Source organism: Pan troglodytes, chromosome 1, assembly GCF_028858775.2.
Source record: "Pan troglodytes isolate AG18354 chromosome 1, NHGRI_mPanTro3-v2.0_pri, whole genome shotgun sequence".
NCBI lineage: Eukaryota > Metazoa > Chordata > Mammalia > Primates > Hominidae > Pan > Pan troglodytes.
This window is the reverse complement of record NC_072398.2, coordinates 3,998,922-4,019,665: the sequence shown is the minus strand read 5'-3', so window position 1 is coordinate 4,019,665 and position 20,744 is coordinate 3,998,922. Positions and strand designations below refer to the sequence as shown.

The 20,744-nt window shown below is 45.0% G+C and overlaps 1 non-coding gene across 1 annotated transcript; it reads right to left on the bottom strand.

The window, feature by feature from the left end:
• Window positions 1–2,232: 2,232 nt before the first annotated feature.
• On the bottom strand, window positions 2,233–2,395 carry LOC112207655 (U1 spliceosomal RNA). The gene has a single exon (XR_002942089.2). It is a non-coding gene; the product is annotated as a U1 spliceosomal RNA (small nuclear RNA).
• Between the last annotated feature and the right edge of the window lie 18,349 nt (window positions 2,396–20,744).

Genomic DNA, 20,744 nt, shown 5'->3' with positions numbered 1-20,744 from the left:
AATGCCAATAGCCGGCAAACAGCGAGGAAACGAACATGATCCTGACAGTCTCAGGAGTGCCCCCGCTGAATGATTTTTAAGTTGAATATCTGACTAAAATAAATAATTGTCACATTTCTTTGTTGATTTAACCAACTCTGAAGCCTAAAAGACACGTGTGAGGCCCTGTGAGGGGAACCAATAGGAATGTGGGCGAATGGCGTCCTTGGAGAGTTCACGGTCTGATAGGAGAGAAAGATTTTATAGGAAATCACAGCCACAAGAAAGGAGCCCACACCCCACACGAGATGGCTGTGGAGGTTTGGGGAAGCAGATAGTGCACCCAGTTGCAGATATCAGAGAGGGCTTCCTGGAGGAGGTAGCACTGGAGCTGGGCATGGTAGGAGGAAGGATCTGAATGAATATGTGGTGAGAGGAGGAAGGCCATTCTGGGCGAAGGCAAAACAGTGGTGGGAGGGGGCGAGCTCGTCAGGGAGTAATTAGTCGTTCAGTTTGGTTGGACCTTAGAGTCTGTGGACAAGAGTAGCGGAGGTGAAGCATAGTGGGGTTATTCCGGGGCCGGCTCCAGGACGGCCTTGAAGGCCATGCAGAGTTGATGCCGCAGACCCATGATTCTGAGGTTGGGAGAGAAGGTCCAGCTCACAGAGAAGCTCCAGGGGCTGGAGAAGTCGGAGAGAGCTCCTCCAAAATGCCTGATGTGCCCCGGGACATCCCTCCTACCCTGGAACTGATGCTCTAGACAATGAGATCCGCTAACTCTCTCTGAGCAGGGAATGGCACCGCCAAGCTGTGCTCCAGGAAAGATTCATCTGTAGCTCCTTTTAAGACTTAACAGGAGGCCAGGCATGGTGGCTCATGCCTGGAATCCTAGCACTTTGGGAGGCCAAGGCGGGCGGGTCACCTGAGGTCAGGAGTTCGAGACCAGCCTGACCAATATGGCGAAACCCTGTTTCTGCTAAAAATACAAAAATTAGCCAGGTGCGGTGGTGCACACCTGTAATCCCAGCTACTCGGGAGGCTGAGGCAGGAGAATCGCTTGAACCCGGGAGGCGGAGCTTGCAGCAAGCTGAGATCACGCCACTGCACTCTCCAGCCTTGGTGACAGAGCAAGACTCCATCTCAAAAACAAACAAACAAGAAAACCACTTAATGGGGATGGGACAAATTTCATGGGGCACTACTGCCATCTCCCCAGTTATGTGGAACTGAGGGCTGACCTAGCGGGGTGGCTGTGGGAAGAGGAAAGAAGCAAGCCGTGGGCTCTGAGCGCTTGCTCGTGAAGCAGGGACTGAGCTGTCTGGTGCCTGTGGGGCCGGGCACGGGGAGAAGCTTTTCTGGCTGGACGTTCACTCCTTGTTTGGGTTAAGATAATGTGTGTGCAATTGTCTCAGCCTCTCATCTCACAGGAGTTCCTAGTGCACTGCTGATCCCGAGGGTGTGCACATCCGTGCCTGAGACACCCGTCTGTTCTCTGATGCTCCTCCCTCATCTGTTCTCTGTTTTCCCTACACTGGCAGAGGGGAGGATGAATATCCACGGCCCCTCATTTCCTTCATTTGGATGACGGAAAGATGAAAATGTTCAGCATCTCTTGTTGACATGTGAGCTGCAGTAAGGCCTGAAGAATCCTCTGCCCTCCGAGAGCTGGGGCAGTGTGTGGGGTGTGGCAGAGACAGAAGAGACGGGAAGCTGGACATCCTGTGGACTCGTGTATCAGCTCAACTGCTACCAAGCATTCCATTCCTCTGCTCAGGCCCCAAGTCTCAGAATCATCCTTGCCTCCCTTCTTTCTCCCTCTCCCTCCTCATCCAATCCACCAAATCCTACCTTCACAATATGGCCAGTCAGCATGGGTGAACCTTGAGGGCATTATGGTAAGGGAATAAGGCAGTTCCCAAAGGACCAACACTGTGATTCCACTTATCTCAAGTACCTCGGGGAGTCAGATTCCTAGAGACAGAGAGTGGAATGTGGATGCCAGGGGCTCTGGGGAGGGGAAAATGGGGGGTTACTGCTCAATGGGTACCAAGTTTCAGTTCTGCAAGATGAAATGAGCTCTGGAGATGGATGGGGGTGATGGGTGGGCGACAATGTGAATGTATGTAATACCACTCAGTGTACACTCCAAAACGCTGAAGATGCTTTTATGTTGTATGCATTTTTATAATAAATAAATTATACAATATAGACCACCGACTTCAAGTTATGATCTCTCATTGGACAAGAGTGACACAGGAGAAGCGTGAACAAAGTCCCCCACTACCACAAATTATGCAGTTGAGTTTCCTGCATTTGGAGAAATGGCAGGGGTCAGCCTAACTGGAGTGCAGTGGATGAGCCTCACTCTGGGAAAACCATCTTCATGATCATGGCACCTTACCTGCCAGGGAAGTACGTTATATGGACTTTATCACAATTTTAAAAATACACCCACATATAGATTTATCTCTATCATCTATATCTATATCATCGATATCTATCATCGATATCTACCTATATCTACACCTAGATCTATATCATCTATCTCCAGTGCTCCTCCTGCATGGCTACTGGCCTCGTCCAAGCTGCCTTTATTTGTCATCTAGATGATTGCAATGACGTCCTTCCTGGTCTTTGCCTCTGTAACTATGTTCCCAACGTGTAGTCACAGTGATCTGAATAAAACATAAAACAGACGTGTCGCTGTTCTGCTCTGAAGCCTCCATTTGGCCTCTTATCTTTCTTGGAGTAAAAGCCAAAGGGCTTACCACGGCCCCCATGGGCTGTCCAGGCTGGCTGTCAGTATCCCTCTGCCATCACCTCGTACTGCTCTCCCCTGACTTGGCAGCCGCAGAGGCCCGTTGACTTTGCTGTTCCTCATGTAGACCACGCCGAGCACGCTCCTGCCTCGGGGCCTTTGTTCCTGGCATCCCCTCTGCTCTAAATGCCCTTCCACACAGCCTCCTGCCCAGGGCTCTCCCTTCCTGCAGGTCCCAGCCCAGATCTCCTGTTAGCAATGAACCTTCCCCAAATACCCTAGGAAATAAGGATGCCCCTTGCCCCACCCCACACTCTCTGTCCTACCTACCCTGCCCTTATCAATTCCTATTTATTTCCGCTAGAATGTAAGTTCCAGGAGGGCAGGTCTCTTTCCGTTTGGTTGGCTGCTGTATTCCTAACACCCAGAGCAGGGCCTTGCTTTTAGGCACTCAATATAGTTGTTGAATGAGTATATTGAGACTTCCATTCCTTCAGGCAATAAATCGATCAGAAAGACAGAGGCCGCTCTAGGTATTTCAAGCAAGAAGAAATTTTTGTCTTTTTTCTTGTGAATTTTTGTGGGTACATCGTATGTGTGTGTATTTGTGGGGTCCATGAGATGTTTGGTTCGGGCACGCCATGTGAAAGGAGCACATCATGGAAAATGCGGTGTCCATCCCCTCAGGCATTTGTCCTTTGAGTTACAAACAACCCAATTACACTCTTTAAGTTCTTTTAAAACGTACAGTTATTATTGACTACAGTCTCCCTGTTGTGCTATCAAATAGTAGGCCTTTTTCATTTTTATTTTATTTTTATTTTTTTTTACCCATTACCATCCCCACCCCCCTACTCCCCTTCCCAGCCTCTGGTCACCATCCTCCTACTCTCTATGTCCATGAGTCCTATTATTTTAATTCTGAGAATATGTGATGTTTGTTTTTCTGTGCCTGGCTTATTTCACTAAATACAATGATCTCCAGTTCCATTCATGTTGTTGCAAATGACTGGATCCCATTCTTTTTTATGGCTGAATAGTACTCCATTGTGCATATCCACCACATTTTCTTTATCCACTCATCTGTTCATGAACACTTAGGTTACTTCCAAATCTTGGCTCTTGTGAAATAGTGCTGTAACAAGCAGCAGTGCAGACATCTCTTCAATATACTGAGTTCCTTTCTTTTGGGTATCTACCCAGCCGTGGGATTGCTGGATCATACGGTAGCTCAATTGTTAGTTTTTTGAGGAAGCTCCAAACTGTTCTCTACAGTGATTTACTAATTTACCTTCCCACCCACAAGGGTTCCCTTTTCTCTGCATCCTTACCAGCATTTCTTATTGCCTGTCTTTTGGATGTAAGCCATTTTAACTGGGCTGACATGATATCTCATTGTAGTTTTTTTTTGTTTTTGTTTTTGTTTTTTTTGGAGATGGAGTCTTGCTCTGTTGCCCAGGCTGGAGTGCAGTGGTGCAATCTCGGCTCATTGCAACCTCCGCCCCTGGGTTCAAGTGATTCTCCTGTCTCAGCTTCCTGAGTGGCTGGGATTACAGGTGCGTACTGCCACACACAGCTAATTTTTTGTATTTTAGTAGAGACGGGGTTTCACCGTGTTACCCAGGCTGGTCTCAAACTCCTGAGCTCAGGCAATCCACCTGCCTCGGCCTCCCAAAGTGCTGGGATTACAGACGTGAGCCACCACGCCCGGCCCTCATTGCAGTTTTGATTTGCTTTATCTAATGATCATGGTGTTGAGCACCTTTTCATGTGCCTGTTTGCCATTTCTATGTCTTCTTTTGAGAAATGGCTATTCAAATCTTTTGCTCATTTTTTGATCAGATTGTTAGACTTTTTCCTATAGAGTTGTTTGAGCTCCTTATATATTCTGGTTACTAATCCCGTGTCAGATGGGTGGTTTGTAAATATTTTCTCCCATTCTGTGGGTTGTCTCATCTCTTTGTTGATTGCATCCTTTGCTATGCAGAAGCTTTTTTACTTGATGTGTTCCCATTTGTCCGTTTTTGTTTTGGTTGCCTGTGCTTGCAAAGTATTGCTTAAGAAATTTTTGCCCAGACCAATGTCCTGGAGATTTTCCCCAATGTTTTCTTGCAGTAGTTTCACAGTTTTGTCAGAGGCGTTTGAATCAGAGCAACTCCATCTTGAATAGGATCTTGGTAACACGAGGCTGAGACCTACTGGGCTGCATTCCCAGACAGTTAAGGCATTCTAAGTCACAGGATGAGATAGGAGGTCAGCACAAGATACAGGTCATAAAGACCTTGCTGATAAAACAGGTTGCAGTAAAGGAGCCGGCCAAATCCTACCAAAACCAAGATGGTGACGAGAGTGACTTCTGGTCATCCTCACTGCTACACTCCCACCAACACCGTAACAGCTTACAAATGCCACGGCAATGTCGGGAAGTTACCCTATATGGTCTAAAAAGGGGAGGCATGAATAATCCACCCCTTGTTTAGCATATCATCAAGAAATAACCATAAAAATGGGCGACCTGCAGCCCCAAGGGCTCTGTGTGTGGAGTAGCCTTTCTTTTATTTCTTCACTTTCTTCATAAACTTGCCTCCACTTTACTCTCTGGACTCTCCCTGAATTCTTTCTTGCACGAAATCCAAGAACCCTCTCTTGGGGTCTGGATCAAGACTCCTTTCTTGTAACAGTTTGAGGTCTTAGATTTAAGTCTTTAATCCATTTTGATTTGAATTTTGCATATGGTGAGAGATAGGGGTCTAGTTTCATTCTTCTGTGTATGGATATCCAGTTTTCCCAGCACCATCTATTGAGACTGTCTTTTCCCTAGTGTATGTTCTTGGCACCTTTGTCAAAAATGAGTTCACTTTAGGTGTGTGGATTTGCTTCTGGGTTCTCTATTCTGTTCCAGGGGTCTATGTGTCCTTTTTAATGCCAGTAACATGCTGTTTTGGTTACTTTAGCTCTGTAGTATAATTTGAAGTCACGTAATGTGACTTCTCTAGTGTTCTTCTTTTTTCAAGCAAGAAGAGATTTAGGGATCTAGGAATTAGGGCTTGCAAAATCACTGGAAGGCTAGAGGTGCAAAGGTTCAGGAAAGCCATTCACTGCACTCAGGCCCACCACCAGTTACAGGAAAAACAACAAGTTTCAGAACCTGCAGAAACCATTGCCAGGGTCACATTTGCCTGCAGTACCAAGGTGGGACTCACTGGGGAAATGCTCCAATGCCAAGGCAAACTCATGCTTGCCGTGTTTGCCACCTGTTGAAGGGGGAGCAGCAAGCCGGCTTGCCTCTCTTCTATCTTCCAAATTTCACTCGAGTGCCTCTCAGTGGCCCAATCTAAGTTGGAATGCTCCTAGTTGGTATACTGGGAAATATAGTCCCCAGGCTTTCTATTCCCCAGTACAGAGGTGGCACACCAGAGTGGAGAACCAGCTGATGACCCAACAGAGGCAGAAAATGCCACCCTGTGTTCTCTTCTTGCTTCCCCCCCAGTTATCCTTTTTGTGGGAAGAGACTCTCCAAGAAAGAGATCAATGATGCAGATGAATTTCAAGGATTGAGGTCTGTCAGATTTCAGAGTCCACATGTGGAGGGAATGTCTACCTTAAATTTCCAAAAGGTAATGATTATAGCTTAAGTGTATTGAGCTGTACTATGTGTCCAGTACTATTCTAAGCCTTTCATATAAATTACCGAATTTAGTCCTCATGAGGCAAGCATTATTATTCATCCTCATTTTATTTTATTTTATTTCATTTCTTTTTTTCTGAGACAGAGTCTCACTCTGTCACCCACGCTGGCATGCAGTGGTGCAATCTCAGCTCACTGCAACCTCTGCCTCCTGGGTTCAAGCGATTCTTGTGCCTCAGCCTCCCAAGTAGCTGAGACTACAGGTGCACGCCACCACACCCAGTTAATTTTTGTATTTTTAGTAGAGATCAGGTTTCGTCGTGTTGGCCAGACTGGTCTGGAACTCCTGACCTCAGGTGATCCACCTGCCTCAGCCTCCTAAAGTGCTGGGATTACAGGAGTGAGCCACTGTGCCCAGTCTTCATCCTCATTTTATAGATGAGGAAAGAGAAAGTGGAGGCTAAGTATCTTGCCCAAGGTTGCATAGCTAGAAAGCTGTGGGGCCACATTTTCAACCCTGGCTTTCTGACTTTGGAGCCTGAGCTTCTAAACATTAGATTACATTCCCCCTCCCCCATAAAGGGGTGGAAACACCAGTTCTGGGCATCTCAGCTACAAGAGCATACATGAAGGAAAGGCTTTAAACGTCTATGTAAATTTGTCAATAACATAAAAATAAAGATGACCTGAATGTAGCGCTTGGGAGGTCAAAACAGAAGCCATGAGTAGGTCTCAAGGAGTATGTCGCTCTGGGTCAGGGAATCCTGCAACAGCAAAGTCGCTTGCTCACTGTGGCACGGAGAGGGGTAAGTAGAGAGAAGCGTGGCTTGCAACTTGGAATTCGAACCCTTTCCTTGCCACACTAACTTCTTTGGTGGTGTTGGCATATCATTTAGGCTTTTTGTATTTTGGGGCTTCTCACAGTTCTAAGTGAAATAACGATGTTAACTTTATCCAGAGAAGAATATGGGGGAAGTCCTAATCACTTAGTATAAATTATTCTGAAAACCAAACTGCTAAAGCGTAATGCTCTATGCTGGCAGAGAAGTGAATATTGCACTAGAGAATCTTCCAGGTGTCATTTAAAATTCAACAGTGATGGGCTTGCCTCCAGTAACTAAGGAAGATGACTTCACAGTCTGCTAGATTTTACGGTCATTGTTTTTACCTTGAAAGCTTGCCTACACTTTCTTAATTTTAATTTAAATCCATCCCTCCTTTGAAACCTCCTAAACTAGGTGTGTTTCTCTCTTTGTTCTCACCCCTAGACATGGACTTCCTGAAAACAGTCTTGTTTTACCAGTTATTTTTAGATTTTATACATATTCTAGTTGCTTCAGTCTTCACTTTGAAGCCATCCCTTCTAAGTTGTTTAATTACTGTGATCATACACTACATTTATCTTTCGGGCAATAAGATGTTCAGAACAGAATGCAATATTTTAGATTAAGTTTCAGGCTGGGTGCGGTGGCTCACGCCTGTAATCTCAGCACTTTGGGAAGCCGAGGTGGATGGATCATGTGAGGTCAGGAGTTTGAGACCAGCCTGGCCAAGAGGGCAAAACCTCATCTCTACTAAAAATACAAAAATTAGCCAGGCGTGGTGGTGGGTGCCTGCAGCCCCAGCTACTTGGGAGGCTGAGGCAGAAGAATTGCTTGAATCTGGGCGGCAGAGGTTACAGTGAGCTGAGATTGCGCCACTGCACTCCAGTCTGGGCAACACAGGGAGACTCTGTCTCAAAAAAAAAAAAAGAAAAAGTTTCAACTGAGCTATTTCACATGAAAGCAACGCACTAGATTCATGATACATACTGAGTTCCTCCATATACCTGTAACCAGAGCCACACCCAGTGCTGTGCTGAGTGTTAGGGACACAAAGATTAAGGACCTGGCTACCAGCCTCAAGGAGCTTAGAGTCGAATGGTTATAATGCACAGATTTTTGAACCCTTAAATGGGTGTCTCAAATCTTGAGTCAGAGCTCTGTAATTAGCAATCATTTTGCACCTTAGCTTTGCACAGTGGGTTTAGAACTCTTCAGGAGTAATCAATTTAATAGAGAAAAGAGGGCAAATAAAAACACAAATGGATAGCACGTGCATAGCTATATTGTTAGTGATTAGGGAAGATCAGATTGCAGTCCCAGAGGGACTGTGAAGAGTGTCATGGATCAGTGGGACTCATCGAGAGACGCTTCCTGCAGGAAGTAGGCCTCCCTTAATGTAGCAAAAGTTTACATTATTTCTGAACATTAATTATGTAATTAATTTCATTAATGTAAATTATTCATTTACATAACTAATGTAAATTAAAGTTTACATTAACTACATTTAATTAATGTAAATTAAAGTTTACATTAACTACATTTAATTAATGTAAATTAAAGTTTACATTAATTCCATTATCTCTTGCCTGTCTTTAGGGAGAACTGCTTTATTTATTTATTAAAATTTTATTTTATTTCAAATGGAAGGGGTACATGGGCATGCTTGTTACGTGGGTACATTGTATACTGGGCTTCTAGTGTACACATTACCCAGAGAGTGAACATCATACCTGATGGGTAAATTTTCAAGCCTTGCTCCCTGCACATCCCTGCCCACCCACTCTGGAGGCCACGTGTCCACTGTTTCCATCTTCATGTCCATGTGGACTCACGGTTTTGCCTCCGCTTACAAGTAGAGTTTCTGTCTCTGAGCTAGTTCCTTAGGATAATGGCCTCCAGCTCCATCCATGTCACTGCAAAGGACATGATCTCATGCTTTCGTACGGCTGTTTTTTGTTTTTTGTTTTTGTTTTTGAAGAGATAGTCTCACTATGTCGATGAGGATGAAGTGCAGCGGCACGATCATAGCTCACTGCAGCCTCGAATTCCTGGGCTCAAGAGATCATCCCACCTTAGCCTCCTGAGTAGCTGGGATGATAGATGTACACCACAACTGGCTAATTAAAAAAAAAAAAATTGGCTGTGCGCAGTGGCTCACGCCTGTAATCCCAGCACTTTGGGAGGCCGAGGCGGGTGGATCATGAGGTCAGGAGATCAAGACCATCCTGGCTAACACGGTGAAACCCCGTCTCTACTAAAAATACAAAAATTAGCTGGGCATGGTGGCGGGCGCCTGTAGTCCTGGCTACTTGGGAGGCTGAGGCAAGAGAATCGCTTGAACCCGGGAGGTGGAGGTTGCAGTGAGCTGAGATTGGTCCACTGCAATCCAGCCTGGGTGACAGAGCAAGACTGTCTCAAAAAAAAAAAAAAAAAATAGCAATGTGGTTTTACGATGCCACCCAGGCTGGTCTCAAATTTCTGGCCGCAAGCAATCCTCCTGCTTCAGCCTCCCGAAGTGTTGGGATTACAGGTGTGATCCACTGCACCTAGCCAAGAACTGCTTTCCAAATGGCTACCATGCAGAGTCGGGGTCATTGTCTCCGTGAGTAGGAAGTTTGATGTTTTGGCTTGCCTTCGTGCCTTTGATTTTCTCATACTTTTGAGACTCCGTATTTTCACACTTTGTTTTCCCTTCTGCAGGAGTGTTGGCAACACCTCTCAATTTAGCTCATCCCTGCATTTTATCTGTTGCTTTTTATTCCCCCTTAAAGAACATTAAGATGAGAGCTAAGGCCAGAGCCAGTGCTGGTGTCAGGCCTCCCTTCCTGGGGACTGTGGGCCACATGTCACAATTTGTGGCCTAGAGCCTTTGGTTGTGTTTTCAATCCATGCACCTGTGTTCTTCTGGGAGCTGAGATTTGCTAAGATTTGCTACAGTGAAAGTTTTATCTAAGTAAACATCTCTCACCTCTTTTGGGGACTTTTCATCTGTGGAATGAGTGAAACGGTCCAAAGGTGATCAAGTACGCAAGACGGCCTCCTCTCTTGAGGACCCAGATCTTCCTCGCTCCTCATTCTCATGAACCATTACTGGGGTTTTTTTCTTCTTTCTCTTAGGACATGGTCACAGTTGTGTGCAGCAGTGAAGCTGGACATAAGAGAGCACAGCCAAACTGGGGCTGTGGGGTGTTTCCTCTCACCTGTTCTTCACCTGTTCTTGCCCACTCAGAGCATTGTGGCCCCTGGCTTTTATTACTGCTTCTTTAGTTGCCTGAGATGCAGTCTTCATTGGGAGGAGCTTGAAAAGAACTCACTAGCAGGACCTAGTGCACAGCAGGCATTTAATAATGATTGGTCTTCGGCTCTCTCTGCAACCTTGTGAGTGGCATTGCACCCTGCAGCCTGCTGTTACACACAGAGTCAGATTAGCTATGGCTAGTCACGGCTAGTTATGGCTAGTCACGGCTAGTCACGGCTAGTCACGGCTGGTCATGGCTAGTCATGGCTGGTCACGGCTGGTCACGGCTAGTCACGGCTGGTCATGGCTGGTCACGGCTAGTCACGGCTAGTCACAGCTGGTCATGGCTAGTCACAGCTAGTTACAGCTAGTCACGGCTCATCACGGCTCCTTGTGGCTAGTCACAGCTGGTCATGGCTAGTCACAGCTAGTTACAGCTAGTCACGGCTCATCACGGCTCCTTGTGGCTAGTCACGGCTAGTCACGGCTAGTCACGGCTCATCACGGCTTGTCCCAGCTCGTCCCACGACGGGATTCTCTGGTCATCATTCTTCTCCTGGGACTTGGTGTCCTCATCCTTCCTGTGGGAGCGAGGAGGCTGCCTCCCTCACGGGTGGCTGTGAGGAATTATAAACCAATAAAGTGACTGCTTAGCATATGGTTGAATGTGAAGGGCAATAGAAATGCTTAATTTCATTTATTTGCTAGTAGTTGGGTGGCCACGTGAATGTTGCTGTGGAAACCATAACTCCTGAATTCCCCGACACTTACCTATGCCGTTGTTTTTAAATGAAGCTTTACACTTAAATCTTGTGATTTTTTTTAATATTAGAAAAGTAGCAGGAAGGATCACAGCTTGCTCTCCATCTCAGCCTTTTCATAGGAAACTGTGAGCTGCTACAGTCCCCACCTAGGAGCATCTACTGACCAGTTACTCTCACCTGATCCCTCTCTTCACCCAAGGTCATATGTCTTCCATCTATCCATCCACCCATCCACCCATCCGTCCATCTGTCCACCCACCTGTCTGTCCGCCCACCCATCTGTCCATCTGTCCACCCACCCGTCTGTCTGCCCACCCATCTGTCCATCTGTCCACCTGTCTGTCCACCTGTCCACCCGTCCATCTGTCCACCCACCCGTCTGTCCACCCACCCGTGCATCCATCTGTCCACCCACCCATCTGCCCACCTGTCTGTCCACCCACGTGTCTCTCCGTCCACCTGCCCACCCGTCCGTCCATCTGTCCATCCACTCTGTCCACCTGTCTGTCCGTCCACCCATCTACCCGTCTGTCCATTTGTCCACCCACTTTGTCCACCTGTCTGTCCATCCACCCATCCGTCCATCTGTCCACCCACCCGTCTGTCCATCCACCTGTCCGTCCATCTGTCCACTCCCCCATCTGCCCACCTGTCTGTCCGTCCACCCATCCACCCATCCGTCCATCTGTCCACCCACTCTGTCCACCTGTCTGTTCACTCATCCACCTGTCCATCCATCTGTCCACCCACCCATCTGTCCACCCACCCATCTGTCCACCTGTCTGTTCCTCCATCCAGATACACTGCATTTCCAACTCATGAGTTGAATGGGCCCCATGTGAGTAGATCAGAACTGTTGATTTTCTAGTGAACCTTTAGAATTGAGAGGATGGAGACGTGATGGCAGATTCTGTGCAGCTGATGAGGTGAAGGGGGAAGTGGCAAAGGGAACATTTGCAGCAGTGATGGTGGAGGCTTTAGCAATTCCGTGCTGGTCCCCAGCCTCAGGCAGCACACAGCTGTGAGATGACAGTCAAGCCAGGGGGCAACAGCAGCACTGCTTAGAAAAATGGGTCTTGATTCTAGGCCCTCATTGAAGGAATCCTGGAATCCCACACCCCAGCAAGTCCCTCTCTTCCCTGAGCAGGTCCTCAGGTTGCTTCCGTGTCTCCACCACGGTCTTTGAAGCCCTTCTCTGGGCTGTGTGTGCTTCTCTGCCCACCACCCTTACGGCCGACTCTGGTGGCCATCGCTCCCACAGCTGAACCTGCTGCACCTGCTGCGGCTCGTATGGCTTAGGTGGAGACAGCCCGTGCCTTACTCCTGGCCACGGCAACTTTGTTCTGGCAGTTCTTTACAGAGTTCTTAGTATCACAACTTTTTTTTTTTTTTTAATTAAGCACACATTCTCAGTTCATTTTCTTTAATGGCTCTTCTATTCCCAAAGCAATCAGCCAGTGTCTTTTGATGATCTTCCCAGTGCTGGGGTCCCCTCTCCCAAGACAACATGAAGCTAGACCCCATGGGGACTCTAGCTGGACATGCTGGGATTCCTGAAGTGGGCACACAGGCTAACTCTCTCTCTGGGACTTTTGCTTCAGAGGGAAAAGACAATTGGATTATTGTGGCCATATCTTTTCTCTTTTTTAATGTAAGTTCTGGGATACATGTGCAGAGCATGCGGGTTTGTTACATAGGTATACATGTGCCATGGTGGTTTGCTGCACCCATCAACCTGTCATCTGGGTTTTAAGCCCCACATGCATTCGGTATTTGACCTAATGCTCTCCCTCCTCGACAGGCCCCGGTGTGTGATGTTCCACTCCCTGGGTCCATGTGTTCTCATTGTTCAACTCCCACTTATGAGTGAGGACATGCAGTGTTTGGTTTTCTGTTCCTGTGTGAGTTTGCTGAGAATGACGGCTTCCAGCTTCATCCATGTCCCTGCAAAGGACATGAGCTCATTCTTTTTTATGGCTGCATAGTATTCCATGGTGTATATGTGTATTGTGGCCATATCTTTTCTAAATCAAATGCATCATCTTCCTCCCACTTTTCCTGTTGTTGGAAATGGTATTTCATCTCTCTTGCCCAGCTCATATGCCTGAAAATCATCCTTGCCATCTCTGCACATCAGTTTAGTCTCCAAGCCTAGCCAATTGAGTGCCAACAGCTCTGAAATTGATCCCCAATTTCCATCCCCTCCTTTACCTCTCCCATCACTTTCTAAAAACAGCATTATTGACATATTTTACATATGATAAAACCCACCCTATTCAAGTGCACAGTTCAACATTTTTTGGTAAATTTACTGAGTGGTGCAGCCATCACCATAAATCAGTTTCAGAACATTTTCATCATCCCAATGAAGGTCCCATTTATAATTAATCCCTGTTCCTATCCCCAGTTTCAGGCAACCACTAAGCTACTTTCGGTCTACAGATTTGCCTTCTGAGCATTTCATATAGATGAAATCACACACCACGTGATCTGTCATGTCTGGTTTCTTTCAGTTAGCATGATGCTTTTGAGATTCATTTGTGTTGTGATGTCTATCAGTATATCAGTATTTCATCCCTTTTTATTGCCCAGTAATACTCCATTTTTGGATACACCGCATTTTGTCCATCCATCAGCTGAGGCACATTTCACCCCTTTTTGGCTATTTATAAATAATGCCACTATGAACTTTTGTGTGCAAGTCTTTGTGTGAATGTGAACATATGCTTTTATTTCTCTTGGGATAGATACTAAGGAATGAAGTTGATGGACGGTACAGTGATTTTATGTTTAACTTTTTGAGAAACTGCCAAACTGTTTTCCAACACAGCGCACCATATTACATTCCCACCAGCAACGCATGAGGGTTCCCGTTTCTCCACATCCTCAACAATGTTGTCATTGCCTGTCTTTTTGATGATAGTCGTTCTAGTGGGTATGAAGTGGTGTCCTTTGTATTTTTAATTTTCATTTCTCTAATGACGAATGATGTGGAGCCTCATTTCATGTGCTTATTAGCCACACACAGAGCTTCTTTGATGAAATATCTGTCCATGTCTCTCACCCATTTTTTGATTAGGTTGTTTGCTTTCTAATTATGGAATTGTAAGGCCCTCTCGTCCCATCACTTTTTTTTTTTTTTTTTTGAGAGAGGGTCTCACTCTCTCGTCCAGGCTGGAGTGCAGTGGCCCCAGCATGGCTCACTGCGGCCTCGACCTCCTGGGCTCAAGTGATCCTCCTACCTCAACCTCTCAAGTAGTTGGGACTACAGGTGCATGCCACCATACCTGGCTAATTTTTTAGTTTTGTGGAGACAGGGTTCTCACTATGTTGTCCAGGCTGGTCTCGAACTCCTGGGCTCAAGCAATTCTCCTGCCTGTAATTTGAGTGCTGTTTTAAAAATTTTAAATAAAAATGTTTCCAGGAACCCCCCCCCCGCCCCACCCCCCAGCAAGAAAATGATATTCTGGTCTGGTTCTCTTTTGAATTCATTGGAACAGTCACCAATCATATAGGTAGTGGGTTTTTTTATTCGTTATTTTAACTTTTATTTTTGGTTCGGGGTACATGTGCAGGTTTGTTATATAGGTAACCTTGTGTCACGAGGGTTTGTTGTACCGATAATCTTGTCACCCAGGTACTAAGCCTAGTACCCAATACTTATTTTTTCTGATCTTCTCCCTCCTCCCATCCTCTACCCTCAATTAGGCCCAGTTGTGTTTTATTCTAAGTTCTGGACTTCCGCAGCTTTTTAGCTTTTTATGCCCCACCTGCTACCCACGTCTTCCACCTCAGATCCTAAGCTGTGTGTGGTTCTTGCTTGGGGACCAAGGAAGGGTTTATGTTTTTCCCTGGCACTCTCCTTGGCTTTGCCTTAAAAAAAAAGAGAGAGAGAGAGAGAGAGATGAGGCTTCTGTCTGTTGCCCAGGGAGCACAGTGGTGCAAACACAGCTCACTGTAGCCTTGAACTCCTGGCTCCCTCTCACTCTGTTGCCCAGGCTGGAGTGCAGTGGCATGATCTCGGCTCACTGCAACCTCTACCTCTGGGGTTCAAGTGATTCTCCTGCCTCATCCTCCCAAGTAACTGGGACTACAGGTGCGCACCACACTTGGTGAATTTTTGTATTTTTCTTTTTTTTTTTTTGAGACAGTGTCTCACTCTGTCTCCCAGGCTGGAGTGCAGTGGCACGATCTCGGCTCACTGCAAGCTCCACCTCCCAGGTTCACGCCATTCTCCTGCCTCAGCCTCCTGAGCAGCTGGGACTACAGGTACCTGCCACCACGCTGGGCTAATTTTTGTTTTTGTATTTTTAGTAGAGACGGGGTTTCACCATGTTAGCCAGGACGGTCTCGATCTCCTGGCCTCGTGATCCACCCGCCTCAGCCTCCCAAAGTGTTGGGATTACAGGCGTGAGCCACTGCGCCAGGCCAATTTTTGCATTTTTAGTAGAGACAGAGTTTCACCATGTTGGCCAGGCTGGTCTTGAACTCCTGACCTCAAGTGATCCTCCTACCTCAGCCTCCCAAAGTGTCGGGATTACAGGCATGAGCCACCGTGCCCAGCCTGCTTTGTTGTATCCTGGCTTTGGCTAGGCATGCAGCTGTGTGTGTGTGCAATGTGTGCATGTTGCTCACATTGTGTGTGTGTGTGTGTCTGGATGCTTTGTGGGCACACACATCGTTTACCCTCTAGCTTCTTGTGATTCCTTTCTGACACTGAAACTTGCTTTAAGTTCCTTTTAAAGTAATCTTTTTCTCATAAGAATATTAAATTAAGAATATTAAATATTAATATTAAATTCTGTCTTAGAAAACAGAATTAGAGGCTGGTCATGGTGGCTGATGCCTGTAATCCCAGCACTTTGGGAAGCTGAGGTAGGGGGAGGATCACTTGAGGCCAAGTGTTTGAGACTATCCTGGGCAACATAGCAAGATGCTGTCTGTATAAAAAAATATAAAATAATTAGCCAGGTATGGTGGTGCGTGCCTGAAGCCCAGCAATTAGAGGTTGCCAGCTGCTTGGGAGGCTGAAGCAGGAGGATCACTTGAGCCCAGGAGTTCAAGGCTATAGTGAGTTATGCTTGTGCCACTGTACTCCAGCCTGGGCAACAGAGTGAGATCCTGTCTCAAACAAAAGTAAAAAGAAAACAGAATTAGAATTAGCAACTCCCCCCAAAGAATTGTTATGCTTTTTAATATTTTGGTGTTAAAATCTAATCTTTTTTTCCTGATACATATATATTTTTCTTTTGGTTTTACTGAATTATTATCATATTGCACATACTTTACTTTTTAACTTAACACTAATATATGATCAATATCTTTGCATTCCATTATTCTTTTATGAGCATTTGTAAGGGCTGCAGGGTATTCCACTGTCTGACTAGACTGTAAGTTGTTTATTTACTTTTTTTAAGAAATGGGGTCTCACTATGTTGGCCAGACTGGAGTGCAGTGGCACCATGATAGCTCACTGCAGCCTCGAACCCCTGGGTTCAAAACATCCTCCAGCCTCAGCCTCCTGAGTAGCTGGGACCACAGGTGTGTGCCACTGTGCCTGGCTTAGACTGTGAGTTATTAAACCCATCCCCACTCTTGTGCATTTAGGCTGTTTTTCTCCCCTTCGCTATTATAAACAGAGCTACACTGGATGCTGTGATCCCTTTTCAAAGCAGGTTACTTCTGTGGAAGGGGCAGCACAGCCCAAGGTTGTGAGCATCTGGAACCCAAGGTCAGTGGGCTGAGGACACATTGTCTGATCCTCCTCGCTCTTTTTAATCTTTTTAAAGTCTTTTAAAATCTTTTTTAAGTTTTCTCCCCCAACCCCAAAACAAAATAAAATTAACAACCAAAAAAAAATGTATCACTCTGACTACACAAATTTGGTTCATATCTTTTCTCTCTATATACCTTTATCATCTGAACTTTTAATTTCAGACTGAAATCAAGCCTTGGAATTTAGCGTGGAAGGAATTTATAAGGCTAAAATGATTAATGATTGAAATGATATTTCAAGAGTGGAAACCCTTTCTCAGCTTGCAGGATAACAACCCTCCTCTTATACCACAATAATGACCAGGCACACAGATTCATGTTACCAGCTTGCCGATGACTCTCTGGTGGCCCCCGCATGATCATACGGTCCTCAGAACACCAGAAGATCATATGCAAATATTGTCTGCATATTCATCAAGATACCACGTGGCCAGTGTAAGCTGCTTTAATTATTCTTCAAGGAGAAACACAGCCGTCTCTAGCACACGCACTTCGGTGGCTCTGTCGGCATGTTGGTGCCTGAACTGATACGGAAATTATTTCAAAAGCAAAATATTGAAGAGGAGTGAAATCTGCTGTACTGTACAGTCAACTTAGCAATTAGAAGTTGCCAGCCTTTTTTTTTTTTTGAACAGTCTTGCTCTGTCGCCCAGGCTGGAGTTCAATGATGCAATGTTGGCTCACTGCAACCTCTGCCTCCTGGGTTCAAATGATCCTCCCCTCAGCCTCCCAAGTAGCTGGGACTACAAGCATGCACCACCACATCTAGCTTTTTTTTTTTTTGTATTTTTTGTAAAGATGAGGTCTCGTTATATTGCCTGGGCTGGTCTTCAACTCCTGGGCTCAAACAGTCCACCCACCTCGGCCTTCCAAAGTGCTGGGATTATAGTTGTGAGCCACCGCACCTGGCTGGTTTTTTATTTCTGATTTATACTTTCAGACTTTCAAAAACACAATGATATAATATATTTTAGCTATAAAATTTATGATCTATTCACCCCTGAGTTATAAATAATGGGAAAGCTAAACTGCATTCTCTGAAATATAAAAGTCCCGTGAGGCATTCCCAAAGAAGTTATGTCCATTTAATAATTAAGCAACAAGGAATATGGAATAAAAATTTCATTCTTAGCCAGGTAATGGACTTTAGCTTTCTTTGCACTTTGTACTCATGGATACACCAGAAAGATATGTTTTTCACCTAGGGATATCAACGGAATCAATACATTGATGTTCATAGAAGCTCTTGGTGGCCGGGTGCGGTGGCTCACACCTGTAATCCCAGCACTTTGGGAGGCCGAGGTGGGCAGATCACTAGAGATCAGGAGTTCAAGACCGGTCTGGCCAACATGGTGAAACCCCGTCTCTACTAAAAATACAAAAATTAGTCAGGCGTGGTGGTGCATGCCTGTAGTCCCAGCTACTTGGGAGGCTGAGGGACGAGAATCACTTGAACCTGAGAGGTGAAGGTTGCAATAAGCTGAGATCTTACCACTGCATTCCAGCCTGGGGAACAGAGTGAGGCTCCGTCTTAAAAAAAAAAAAAAAAAAAAAAAAAAAGCTCTTGGCTTTTATAAGCCAGTATATAATTTTTTCATTCTTAAAATGAGTGTCTTTTCCCACCTAAATCTTGAAGTAATACTGTTAACATCCTCAAATGTGAAGAAGAAAAACGCATGTTTATAATCTATATCATTTATCTATCTATGAGTAATGAGTAAAGGTTTCAGTTGCAACACTGAAATTCCTCAGTCTAATAGAGAATCAAATTATAGCTACAGGCTGCTAATTCATAGAAAGAAAACCCTTGAAACAACAAGAATTCCAAAAGCCCAAGGTAGATCTGAAAAAGCCACCATTAAAACTAGAATTAGGGACTATCTTATGTACAACGTTGAATTTCCCAAAGAAAACTCTCATAAACTGACAACAATGACCAACCCATTTAAGGGCCCTGGAGAATGGCCAGAAGCAGGCAGAGACTGGAAGGGGTTCGAAGATCTAATCTTTAAAAGAAGGGTTCTAGGGCCCTTCTTCCAGTCTGCTGAGCACTGTGACTAGAGCACAAGAAGAAAGCCAGTCGTAGGGTTTGAGGCGTTCCATGGTGAAGTTCAGGGCTGTGAAGAGTAGCTGGAGAGGGGGAAGGAGAATCCAGGAAAGGAGAGAGCCACACTGGGGCAGCCCTGAAATCCACTAAAATTTCCCTCAAATCTGGCTGATGAGTTGAACTCTGAACACCCAGAAGAGCTGCAGGAAGTCGAGAGAAGGCAGGAACTGCATGGTGAAGGAGTTGAGCAGAGACTGCAAGTCCTGTCGAGTGCACGGAGCAGAGATGGAGTCTGAGTTCCAAGTTAGAGGGGACTGGCAAAGCGGTTAGGCTTTCCATTGAAGCTGCAGAAGGGCTGCGCCTCGGGGATAAAGAACAGTCCCAGGACTAAGGGATTTTCCTTAGATCTCAGGGCAAAAGCTAGTTAGAACCACTCAAAGAAAGCATGAAACCAAGCCTCCTCAAGTTCGAGGTGACCCATCAGTAACTTAACTGCCTGCTAGAACAAAAATCAATACTCCTCAAGGAAGGGAATAGAATCTAGCATCTCTATGATGTAGCATCTACAATATTCAATATACAGTTAAAATTTATTGAATATGAAAAGAAACAGGAAAATGTGATTCAGAGTCAGTAGAAAAATCAGTTAATACAAAGTGACCCCCAAATGAGTCAGAGGTTGGAATTCAGACAAGAACTTTAAATACGCTACTGTAAATATGTTTAAGGATTTAAAGGGGGGAAAAAACAGAGAAATGGAAACACACACACACGCACACACATATGCAATTTTTGGATCAGCTGCATCAGCTTAACAGCAGATTGGAGGCAGCTGAAGCAAAGGTTGGCAAACTTAATAAAGGAGCAATAGAAATGATTCCGTCTGTAAAGAGGTAAAAATGTAAATAATGAACAGAGTTTCAATAACCTATAAGACAATATCAAGCACTGTAATAACAAACATGTAATTGGTATCCCAGAAGGAGAGGAAAAAGAGAGAACAGGGCAGAAAAAAATATTTGACTAAGTAGTGGCTGAGAATCCCCCAAATTTGGTAAAAAACTTACAGATCAATTTACAGATCCTAGAAATTCAGCAAACCCTAACCAGGATAAATACAAAAAGTAACACATATAGAAATATTATAGTCAAATTACTGAAAACCAGAGGCAAAGAAAAAATCTTCAAAGAACTCAGAGAAAAAAAGACACATTACATACAGGAGACTGTCCATGTGAATTACTGCTGACCTCTCATCAGAAACAAGGAAGGCCAAAAAGCAATGAATGACATCCTCAAAGGGCTGAAAGAAAAATAACTGTCAATCAGGAATTCTACGTCTAGCTAAACGATTCTTCAAACACAAAAGTGAAACAAAGACATTTTCAGATAAGCAGAATCTGAGAGACTTTGTTGCCAGGAGACCCTCACTATAAGAAACACTAAAAGAAATGACCCAGTTAGAAACTTGCCTCTAAAGGAAAAAAAATAAAGAGCCCCAGACATGACAAAACTGGGTAAATATAAAAAACTTAACATTTTCACTGAAAGACAACAGATTGTTTAAAGTAAAATTGATGAAATTGTTTTGTGGATTTTATAATGCATGTAGATGTAAAATATATCAAATTAGTAGCATAAAGGAGGAAGGTAAGATGGAGTGGTTGCAAGTCTACATTTTAGGTGAAGCGGCACAATGTTAATTCTAAGTAGCCTATGAAATGTTAAAGA